The 12,685-nt window shown below is 42.8% G+C and overlaps 1 protein-coding gene across 3 annotated transcripts in view; it reads right to left on the reverse strand.

Annotated features, from left to right (window-relative positions):
* LOC149800153 (excitatory amino acid transporter-like) overlaps positions 1–12,685 on the reverse strand; it is a 50,361-nt gene that overhangs the window by 10,767 nt on the left and 26,909 nt on the right. The window lies entirely within an intron of this gene.

The following is a 12,685-nucleotide window of genomic DNA, read 5'->3' on the forward strand; positions in this document are numbered from 1 at the left end:
CCACGTTCGTCTTTCTCATATTTGTCGCGGCTGACAAACAAGAGGTCGCAAATTCGAATTGTGCAGCGGAATCTAATTTGTTTTGGTGGTATTTCTATGTTCAAACTTTATTTTAAGCTAGCTCATTCCATTTTTTCATTTTTAATAGTTTTTATTTTTTGACGCGGCTGCCAAAAAAAGGGCCGCGAGTAGCAGCAGAGGGGGCGAATCGGACATTTTGTCCAATCGTTATTTTGCTTAATTATTACTTTCTGCACTCAACGATCTAGTGTCGTCAGCGCCTGGTAAAAAAAAAACGACGACGTCGTTGGGGGATCGTCGCGTCGTCATTTGGTTTAATTAACACCTTCTGCGCGTCGATCCCCAGCGTCGTCAGCGTCCGGTAAGCACATCGACGACCGCGTCGATGTCATCGCCCCCTCTGCTGCTAAGTGGTTATTTACAATGATCTTACAAACAGAGTGATCACTAACTCCTCCTCCTGTAGATCAATTAGGTTATTTGACTGATCGGTAAGTCTAAAATTAATTCTCGTTAAAAACCGATCATGGCATCGCATATAGACCGGATTAATCGGACTCTCAACGATTAAAAATCCCGGAGGGGCTGTTGGTGAAAATGAATAAAGGATATATCCCTGTTGAGCTTGATTTGATTGCTTGGTATCTACCTGGTAACTCCCTTCGATAACATCACACACTAGATTAATCGCTATCACTGATGCAATATTTACGTTGTATGGAGCAATATGCCTACCACCATCTCCGTTATCGTGTCTGAGGATAGTTGATGGGGGGGTGTCCGCGGGTGGATTCTCAGGCCAACCTAGTATGGTTCTTATTGAACTGTTATAAATATCAACCATATACCCCGGTGTGCTTATTTCAATCGTCGACGATAACGTCGGTTCATGAACCGTAATAGCGATTTTTGATTCCTTTCCTGTGATCGATTTTATTCTGCGCTGAAATTCTTTATTGATTTGTTCTATTTGGTATGACCCAGTTGGTATTGTAACCTCCTCCCAGTCTGGGGTTCCATCGGGTTTATTTGTCCGTGCAAAAACCAGCGAGTTATTAGGTTGTTGTCCGTTAAATGCGTCCGCTCGGATATTAGGCCAACTGTGATATACTCGCAATTTTGCCAGCGCTATTTCCTTCACTGGAACCGGCGATGGGAAGTTCACACTGAATTCGGGTTTCGTTGACGTTATCGATATCATACTTGTTTGTACCGGAGTGGTGTTCTCCGCGATCCGCTGAAGTAATTGAGACCCTTCGGGGTTCAGTGACATTATTATTATTCGTTGTCTTTAGTGTCTAATTTCAACAACCAGGTGGTTCCGGCTTCCAGTTGAAAATCCTCGATTTTTGACATCGCGGAGCTATATAACTGGACCATCGTGGAGAATTCAACATCGGATACGAACAAATTATCAATCGATAACGAGATCAACCCGGATAATTTCGAGTATGCGTCGGATACTATTTGATGTTTTACTGTATACTCGTTGAGTTTTTTCTGAAAACACGATGATATCTTCCTAGTGATTGCGTTGGCGACTCCAGCAACTGTTGTCATCGCGGAGACAGCGATTGGAACAGCGATCGGGGCTATCGTGGTCACCGTGGATAAAATAACACCGGTACCGGCCACTATACCCGACACCGAGTACACGACCGCGTCGATGGCGGTTATTTTTCGGCGGTATTTTTTTATTTTTGCACGGTATTGTTCGGAAAGCGTTTTCAAGTTCGCGGAGAATTCTTTTGCGGTATCGAATCGATATTGATGTGACGTCGGTGATACCTCTGATTCAATTTCCTTGGTGGTCATTTTTATTTTAAAAGAACTAGTGTTTTTAATTACTTAGATTCGCTACAAATTCCACATACCATGTAATGTTTGCCCCGGCTAGATTTCTATCAACGGCTTTAATTATAAACCGTTCGATTGTATCCTTGTCGATGATTGTTGATATTGTATTGTTAAACCCGGATGAACTCGGCGATGATATACTGAACTGCATCGCCGAAATCAATGTCAATCGATAAATACCCTTAACAATTGCGGTGACATCTATTGCATTACGCGTAGGAGTCCAATCGAATGATCCGTATTGAACCGTGTATACGCCACTGCCGATGATCCCATGAGGTGTTTTCATTTTTTCGAGTTGCTCTGTCATTCTAGGTAGTCTGTCCTTAATCGCTTCAACATCAGTTTTGATTGTTTTTATTTCCCCTCCATACGCGTCTACATTTTTTTTGTTCGCTTCAATATTAGTTTCGAGTTGCTCTGTTATTCTCGGTAGTCCGTCTTTAATCGCTTCAACATCAGTTTTGATTATTTCTATTCTCCGCAAATTCGCGTCTATATTATTCTTGTTCGTTGCAACATTAGTTTTGATTGTTTCTATTTCCCGTGTATTCTCGGTCATACTTTTTTTGTTCGCTGCAACATCAAGTTTGATTGTTCCTATTTCATATGTATGCACGTCTATACCTTTTTTGTTCGCTGCAACATCAGTTTTGATTAATCCTATTCCCCGCCAATACGTGTCTACATTTTTTTTGTTCGCTTCAATATCGGTTTTGATTGTTCCTATTTCCTGTGTATGCGCGTCCACACCCTTTTTGTTCGCTTCAACATCAGTTTTGATTGTTCCTATTTCCTGTGTATGCGCGTCTACACTCTTTTTGTTCGCTTCAATATCAGTTTTGATTATTCCTATTTCTTGTGTATGCGTGTCCATATTATTTATGATCGTTGTAACATCAGTTTTGATTGTTTCTATTTTCCGTCCATGCGAGTCTACATTATTTATGATCCTTGCAACATTAGCGCCGATTATTTCTATTTCCCGCTCATGTACTACTACACCATTTCTGTTCTCTGCAACATCAAGTTTGATTGTTTTTATTTCCTGTCCATACGCAGTGATATCATTTATAGTTGTTGTAATCTCATCCGGTCTGGTATTTTTTTTACCAAAGAATTTATCAAAGTTGTCATCGATCCTGTTAACATTTTTCCGTAACGAGACAAATTGGCCCGACAGCGTTGCAAAATCCAAAATAGCACCCATTATTGCTGCAAGATTTGGTTCGGTTACCGCCGGGGTCCCGAAAAAACTAGCGGTAGTGAGTTGTATATCGGTGATAGATTTTTTCACCTCGGTGACAGATTTTTTCACCTGCGCGTCAAGTTCGGTCACCGATCTATCCAACCTTATAAAACCGTCTTTGACTAATGTTACCGCCGATATATGTTCACCCGGTTTGAGTCGTCCGTCGCCGGTATATAACGCGATAGTGTCCTCGGCGGCATCACGCTGTCGTGTTAAAACATCATTCAGTGACACATTACCGGATTTCAATTTACCCTGGCGGTCTTGAAATACAACTATTTCGCCTGGGTCAACACTGATTAAATTTAACATATCAGCGATTTCATCCTCAATTAGTTTTTTTATGTCGGCGGCGGCCGTTTCCGTGGATTCTTTCAGCGCCGAAACCGGTCGTCCCCAAATATCAATCATCGTTATTGTAGAAAAAAACGACGTTTCTAATTAACCCGCCGGGCCTCTACGACCCCACTAGTGTATTCGTTTACAACCACATGAGGTGGTTTTCGCGATGATGAAATCGCCGCGAGTACGTTCAATACCTCACGGCCGCATATCGGTGGGTCACTTAACTGCTGTGTTGGCAGCGTGGAATAAAAAACCCGGGCTGAACACGCCGGGGCTGAACACGCCCGGATATACCGCATAAACTCTTTCGGCGGAGCTAACCCGTATGAATCAAAATAGACGATCGCACGCGGATCAATCGCGTACGCAACCCAATGAGTTCCCGCTCCGGAGGATCCATCGAGGTTAATTATGCCGGTTTCAATATTCCTTGGTGCCGCCGGTAATTGATCCCTCATAAAAACACCTCTGAAGTTTTTTATCGCTAGCGCGTTTGCGGCGTCTATTAAATCAAAATTAGACATTGGAGTCATAGACTCAGGAGTCATTGACTCCTGCGTTAATAAACGGTTCCCGGTAGTCTTAGACCCTTTCCCGAATACCATGAATACGGGGTTCCCGGTAGTCTTAGACCCTTTCCGGCTACGGGTCGTTTTTTTTTGTAGCCTTTCCCGGTTGCCTTCTTCAATGCCATCCCCGCCGCGGTACCAACGGCTCCTAACGCCGCCGCCTTAGCCACTGCTGGTGCGGCCGCGGCAATTAATGCCGGAATCGCAGCTAACAGCGGAAATATCCCACCGGTCTTTTCCATGTTTTTAATTGCTGCGGCCGAAAAATCTATTTGAACACCCTTTTTATTCTTCATCGCATCATTGAAATGTTTTATTTGACGCGCCGTCAACGATATCTTATGATTACCACCCGCCATCTGCGACGGCTTCAGCGTTATTGTGGTTCCGCATTGTTTAGCCGACTTTGATCGTAATTTCTTGACTTGACCATCAGTCAACTCTACACTGACGACACTATACGACATTTATTGTAAACGCGTTTTGTGCTTTCAATTACATGTTTTCCACTGGCGCATCAACGATTCTCATTCGTCCACCAACACCTTCTAGCAGCATTGATTTATCGCTGAGAATGACAGCAACCGCTCTATAATTAACACCACCCGGGGCTATACGAGCTCGGAAGTGTATATCAACGACGGATTGTCTCGTTAAATCAAGATGTTCCAGTGAAAAATAATAAATCGGATACAGGTTTTTAAAATCAAGTTGTGATATTTGCAAACCAGTGTCGACGTTTTGATCACGACCCATATACGACAGCAATCGATGGTACACACGTGCGATATGGTTGTCGCCGTAATTAAGCTGTATATCCTCGGATGGTTCCTGTTGTCCGTTTATTCTCAGCGAAACATCCCTGACTCCTAATTGATCAAATATCATATGGCTGCGTTCTTGACTGCCCAATCGTTCCCTATTCTGTAGCGCTATGAATATATGACGCGGGGCTGAAACACCCTGTTTTGATGCCAGGTGCCATGTAAACGTATCGGCGACGTTATCCTCTTTAGCATCAGTTGTTACCGCTAGCCAACTCAACAACGATTTCCCTCCCTGTTCCATAAATGCTAACAATCGTGCTTCCGTGGTAACTGATGGAGTCAGCACCGGCATCCACAATGCCATTTTAGTTAAAATGACTTTACCGGCAGCGACGCCAGCAGCACGCCATATTGCATTGTTATCATCGCCCCTTCGCGTCAGCGCGATTGTATGCTTAGCCCCATAGACAACTTTTCTGACATTTCTGCAGAATCCAAATATGTGATGGAGTGGAATCGCGCATGAAAACTGTCGGCGTGGTCCTTGCAACATTCCTACTCGTGCTGCGAATCCTAGATTGTAATCATTGTTGGTGCTTTTTATAATATTAAAATTAGCACCTGGTCTTGCTCTGCGGTCTGGATTGGCTGCTTCAGCCTGTGGGTCAGTTGCGGTATCTCTTTCCGCCAGCACGTTGATGTACTGAATATGGTCAGCGTTATTGGTGGTGTCCTTCGCAAACATCATAGATGGGCCCGCCGATCTTGTATAATCATCCGAGTATCTCGCCAACCCAATTATCGTCGTTGCAACATCAACCTCGCGTTCTATTGATTCAATTTCTCGCCCGTCAATAAGATATCTGGCGCTCTCAAATAACGCCATGATACCGTTGTTGACGAAGCCAACTCGAACACGATGGTCATCTGCGTATGGTGTATTATCGGCGGCATTTGTCACGAGTTCTCCCTCAATTTCGATAAACGCTTCACACGGCAGAAAGTATTTACTGGTATCTTGGACCTGAAGTTCAATTCGCGATCGTAGGTCGGGTTGCGCTGCATAATAAGAATAATATTGATAATCACGGACAGAATCATCCCTGCGCACTGGGGCATCCATATCAAACGCGGGATCAGCGGTACGCGCAAACATTCTATTATTTATCATGTTGATGTTTTCAATTGCGATTTTTTCGTCGTAAATTCTTTGAATTTAAACCACTCCCCGCTATCGCGTTCATGAGCGCGTTGGTTGCCGCATCGGCGGATGGCGAAGTCGCCAACGACGGAGTCGTCGCCAACGACTCTAATTTTTCTTCCACGGCGTTATTTATTACTTTACTGACATTTGCAGGCATCACTGTCGTTGATGGCATCACCGGTGGTTTCTGTTTTTTTCTCCTGGATTTCACCAACGACATTAGTTTGTCTCGCGCGGCAGAAAGCGCCTTTCCGGCAACATCTCCAATAGCACTAATACCCTTATCACGAATAACATCAATAGCCTTCATTCCTAATTGTTTGGCTAACGGCGCTACTTTTGGAGCCATTCTTGTAAATAACCCCGCAATGGTGCTACCGAGACCATCTCCATAGTACGCGCGGTAAACAGGCAATCGCGAGTTTACCACGTAGACGAGTACTGGTTTATCATGGTTGTAGTGTATGATCATCCTTATTAAAAACACCAGTTTTCCAATTAATCATCCACGAGCTCGTCTATGAGCGTTCGATATGCATTAATGTCCATAATACCGCCTGCAAATAAACGCTTGCAAATATCAGCGGCCTCATTGATTATTTCCGTAGAGTTATTTCCGGCTCGTTTTCCTCCGATTAGTACTTCCAGCCGTGATATATCACTGAGAACACTATTAGGGCAGGTAACGCCGTAGGATTCTTTACCAACAGGGTATCCTTTTCCTTTTTTTGGTGTTATACTCTTAACTTCCTTGTGGAATGCGTCGTAATCGGATTTACTACGATGTGGTAATGCATCTTTATGTTTACTTGCTAAATACACTATTCTTGCCCAGTCTTTTAACGACTTTATATTTTTCTCGTAACCGCTATTGATATGCTTCTTATCTCGTATGTTCTTAGCAAAATTGTTGGCAGTAAAATTAATTAATTCTTCCCTGTTGCTGAAGCCTCTAATTTGATCTATTGTGCTCTTCTTGAGTACAATACGGGGTATATTCCCCTCTTTTTCTTCCGGTATTTCTTCTTCTGGTGTTTCTTCGGGTATTTCTTCTTCTGGTTCTCTTGCGGTGGCGCCTGGTTCTTCTTCGTCGGCCATTGTAACATAAGGTTCTTGTGGTTCGGTTATAGCGAGTGGTGGTGGCCTCCGTGTTGTAGCAGCCGCTATTTTTGCAGGGAGTGTTTCTAAAGACCTTTTTGTTTGTTTTGTCTCTGCCGCTATCTTTTCAAGCGCACCAAGAACGGGTACAGTTGCCGCCGTAACATCCTTAGTCGCTTTAGTTACCGGGGCAAATAACTGTTCACTTCCAACAGCAAAATCAGTTTGCATTTGTTGTCGCGTTTGAAGTTTCTCTCTCACTCTGTCTCGTAACGGTATAAACTTTCTAAGCGCTGCTAGCCGCTCTCTGGCTAGCCGAGTAGTAAGTGATTCACCTACCATTATTGTAAATTGATCCGCAATTTTCTAATTTTCCGCCGAGTGTACCATCGGGGGCTCCACGGAGTTTTCGTCTATAATCCTTCTAATGTTTTTGATCTTACTAGAAATCTCCCGGCGTCGTTCATAAACACGTCCGAGTTTTTTTCGTATTATTTCAACGGCAGTGAATAGTCCAATGAATGCATTTGCGTCATTGTGGTACAGGTTCTCATTAATCGTATGTTGTAATCGTTTTATAAAAAAATACTCGCGGGCCAGGGTAAAACGCCCTCGTTTCGACTGTTCGTTAATAATCTCATAATCGGATAATATTTTTTCACTGTCGAGACCATCGGATAATTCAATTCCTTGATTTTTTAATTTTGAAATCTCAGTTAATATATTATTGATGTCTTCGATATTCATTATTCTTATAAAACATCTTATTTCTAATATCAAAAATTTTAATAAAATTATTGGGGCCATTTTTGACCCCGTTTTTTGTATGGACAGTACAGTGCCGTAGATCTCCACTCGAGTGTTGTGGCAGATTGCAGGCATACATGGACAGTACAATGCCGTAGATCTCCACTCGAGTGTTGTGGCAGATTGCAGGCATACATGGACAGTACAATGCCGTAGATCTCCACTCGAGTGTTGTGGCAGATTACAGGCATATACATATACTTAATTAAGGACATTCACATCTTGGAACCCCAAAGCATACATCTCCGGGAGGGAGGCCTAGGGTGACAAACGTCATCGTAGACCGCCCAGAAGATATGCTTGGGGGACATCACTACATGTACTTAATTAAGGATGAATATATTTACAATGAAATGATTGATGGATGATGGGACGGTACAAGACAGCACAAACATAAAACGGCGGGGCGGAACTCTACGGCCAATTCAACCAATCAAAAGCAACCCAATTAAATTAACCCGGTTGCATGATTGTGAACAAAAGACAACCACACGCCCGGGTCAAGAGCGTGGGTTAGTTTTGATTAGTTGAATTGGCTTTCGAAAGCCCCAGGCTTATAACGAGTCATCTTGTATATAAAGTGACTAATACAGCGGCGTCAGTCACAAGGTGTGTGTTAATTTGAATTCCCTTGAATCGTTTGAATCCTTAAATACTTATTAATGGTGTTTCACGGCATTTAAATGAAACCAAATACTCAAATAAAACATTAAAAAAAAGAATACAGCTGTTAGATAATAGCGTGTATTTCATTAGTTTTCATCGTAAAATGATTAATTAATCGCAACATTAATTGGACTTCAAGGGACATAACTCTTGTCATGAGACGCTATCACAAAACGAGTTATCTCCCTTTGATGTTATATATGAAAATCGAATTCTGTGACCCGTCTTTTTTGAGATCGCTGTTTTAGTTATATTCTCCGCAACATCTAGAACTGATTTACTACAAATATCGAAGTATTTACCAGCCGCATTCATAGAGCGAAATATTTTTTCCTCGTGCGTTATTGTATCAAATGACTTTACGGGTTTTGCCTTTCTCATCCCTCCTGTTTTTCCAAATTTGGAATTTTGACTCGGTGTAACAGCTCTTAGATTACACAGTCTGTTATTTTGAGGACATCCATCAATGTGATCAATAACGAGACCGTCGTTGATCAGTCCGTTAAACGCTTCATACACCATCCTGTGAATAAGACAGATTTTTTTCCCAGCATTAAATCGCAAGTATCCGTGATTATTTACGGTACCAACCGGCTTCTTCAGTCTGCGGTTTCTAACAATACCGTCGCGAGATGCCTCGTAATTAACAAACACAGGGTGAGATCTGAACTCTTGGTCCATTTGTATAATAATACTACTTGTCTAATTTATTATTTGGTTTAATTATAAACCTTGCAATGTAGTCCTGAGGAGTTTTGATGACGAAGTCTGCGGTGGGGTCAATGACGGCGTTTTTAATTCGCTTGTCATAATAGCGTTTTAGTTCCCTGTATCGCTTTCCGCCACAATTGATACACAACTGCGATTTTCCTCTTACACCGACGTGGCAAACCAAGCACGGTAGGGGGCCAAGAGAGCCATTACGAACGCTTTGTAAATGATATCCGCAGAATTCACCTCTACATGATTTATTGCACGGGGTTGTCGACCCAATCATCAACCATTTGCAGTGATTCATTATACTATATTCTTTCATTTAAATACTTGTTTTAATTATATGGATGAGTTTGAGAGATTAGCAGTAATTAAGCCCTGGAAAAATATTAAGTTCAATCTCGATAGAGTCCTCAAGGACACACCAAAAGCGTTAATAAACGATAAAACCCTGTTGAATAAAATACGCGATTGTATCAATGAATTCAAGCGTGATGGCGCATCTCACAGTTGGTCAACATTTCGAATTGATGGCATTGTTGATGCTACCATGAACGACAACCGCGCAGCAATGATAATATCACAACTTGACGGTAAAAGGTATTTCTTCAGAGTAAAATTCATTGTCCGGGTGGAATCAGGCGATTGGATCATGCGTGATAAATTTGAACCAGTTCTCAGCGACAAGAAAACAGTTACTGTCAGCCGCGACTCCAAGCCGGGGTTGTTAACCGGAATTGACAAACCATACTATGAACGAGCGTATCCTGAAACAGCAGTTGTTTATGGAATATACCCGTTAAATAAGAAACCTGATATCGGAAAACTGAAACCGATGAAACAGTCAACTGGGATAAATTGTGTAGCAGAACGAATAATAGAGCATTTTACAAATGCATGTCGAGGAAACAAATTGACTGATTTACGACGTAGCAAAATCAACCAGTGGGAACTAACCGTAAAAGAGCGTGGAGCAACCATCAGCGACATAGCGAGATTAGAAACATCGCTGAGATTTCCAATAACCGTTACAACGATAACCGGTGAAGTATTATACGAATCGAAGTATAAATCGAAGGGAGCCCCAATCAAAATTATTGATCATAACGAACACGCATGGACGCCCGTGATCACAATATTTCCACGGGATAGAACAGTAAAGTATATCCCCGAAGAATTCCTGGGAGAACAATTCTCCAAGGACGGTTTTCTCGCGGAGAGGAAACTATTTGATGCTATTGCCTACTTGTGTAAAAACGACCCTGTATCAATGTGGTTACTTCGCAGCGCTGAAAACGATGCGGATACCTTTGATCAGTTTGTAAGACCAAACGGTGAATTATATCGCACTGAAGCATTTCACAACAGGATGAAAAAAACCGCCATAGAATTTGAGGAGCATGATGAACAACTGCTAACAAATTGTTTTACGATTCCATCGGTTGTAGCTCATGTTGCAGCAAGGAAAAATGCGTGGAGACCAACGCGCAGAGAATTTCTACCGGATGTACAATCCAGTTGTTTGGAATACTATCACGGTGGACTATGGAACACTGAATACAACCGCGACGCTATGATCTCGGTTGATATGGTTGCCTGTTATCCAGCGAGTTTTCTCGGGTATGGATCCGCCGCTGAGTACTTTAGACGATTTGGACACCCCAGTCATGAAATGATTCGTGTTGCTATTAATGGACCACTGCCTGATTTTGATTTAACCGGATTCGCTCGCATAGTATCATTTGAATTCGCGGCAGGACTCCATCGCTGTTGCTATATTTGGATCGGTAGACACATGGCTGAAAAGAGATGGCTGCCAATAGCGCTGCTACGGTATATGATTGATTGTAGCATGCTAGTTTCGTTGATTGTCAGTGACGCGATTATATCATACCGGGCACAGACTGAAGTCTGGTTACCAGAACCGGAGCGTCTAGATAGCATAATTGACGAGTCCAGAAAAAACATTGATGCCGACGAGGAATATATCATCGAATGGTCCAGGAGGATATTTAACCAACGAAACCGCGAGGCAAAAGATCTCGGTAGAAGAATAATTGGTAAGTTCACACAAGGTGGAAAAAACCACGACTACAAACGATATTGCTCACGGCTGATTATAGATGACGCAGAATATGATTTCGTAATCAAGGACACAGTGGCAAAAAATAGATACGTGAACTGCAAAACAGCTTTCCTGTCCAATGGAACGAGGTTGGGTACAGTTGTTACCTACAGCGATGGAGACAGCCCGGCGTATCCACATTTGAGGGCGTCTATGCTGGGATATGCCGCTATCAATTTATTCTCGATGATAAATAGATTCCCCGATACCGCGGTTAGAGTAGCCGTTGATTCGTTTTATGTTGACGTAGCGTATAAAGGAAACGTAGCCGAGTTTACTAGTCCGGACGAGAGTTGGGGTACATGGAGAATTAAAAATGAAATACGACGCGATTATTCCCCGTCAGCAGATGTCACCGTTGAGAACAACTACTTACGCGGTGATAAATTGTCAGAATGGTCTAATGCACCATCGTGTTCTGATCCAATTTGTAGACACAAGACGGTTTATTTAAGCGGCTGTGGCGGGTCAGGAAAGACGACTCGGGCAATTGAATTATTTCGAACGCGGGCAAGTATAATCGTGCTTACACCGACCCATAGACTAGCGCGAGAGATAAAACAACGAAATGTTGACGCCGTTACTTATCACAGCTTTTTTCGATACAGCGGCGGTGAGTGGACTCCTGATCGAATGGGTGAAAAATTTATTCCCGACATTATCATCTGGGATGAGATATGTACTGTTTCGTTAGATACTTTACAAATGTTTCTTGAGTGGTTGCTGCGCGCGAATACAGCGGTAATCATGTGTGGGGACCATGGCCAACCACCACCATTTGTCGGCGAGGGTCCACATGATTGGTTAAGGGGTTTTGTGGACTATTATGAAGAAACCGATACTGATTACCGAGCACTTGATGAACAACTGCGCGAGGTTAAGAAATTAATCAGATTACAGCCGGATAGAATTCAATGTGAAATAATTCGCGAGGTGATTCCGGAAACGCCGTTAAATGAATTCTGGGAAACATGGAGACCAAACGATTTGATTGTAGCGAGTAGAAAGATAGTCAGAGACACACTTCAGCGGAAGTTGTTTACGTTGCATAAGGAAAAGTTTCCAACGCGTCCAGTGCCGTTATGTTATAGACCCGCGGACACACGGCGGCAGAACATTGAAGTTGAAATTCCAGGTCGGACAGAAAAACAAATTCTCGTGCTGAATGATATCGTGCTCGTTGATATCAGCGTCGTCGAGGACGCGCTACGTGCTGATAAATCCCCGTGGACGCTAGGATACGCAACAACAATACATTCC

The sequence above is a fragment of the Sinohyriopsis cumingii genome, chromosome 5, assembly GCF_028554795.1.
Source record: "Sinohyriopsis cumingii isolate HCF-2022 chromosome 5, ASM2855479v2, whole genome shotgun sequence".
NCBI classification, from domain to species: Eukaryota; Metazoa; Mollusca; class Bivalvia; order Unionida; family Unionidae; genus Sinohyriopsis; species Sinohyriopsis cumingii.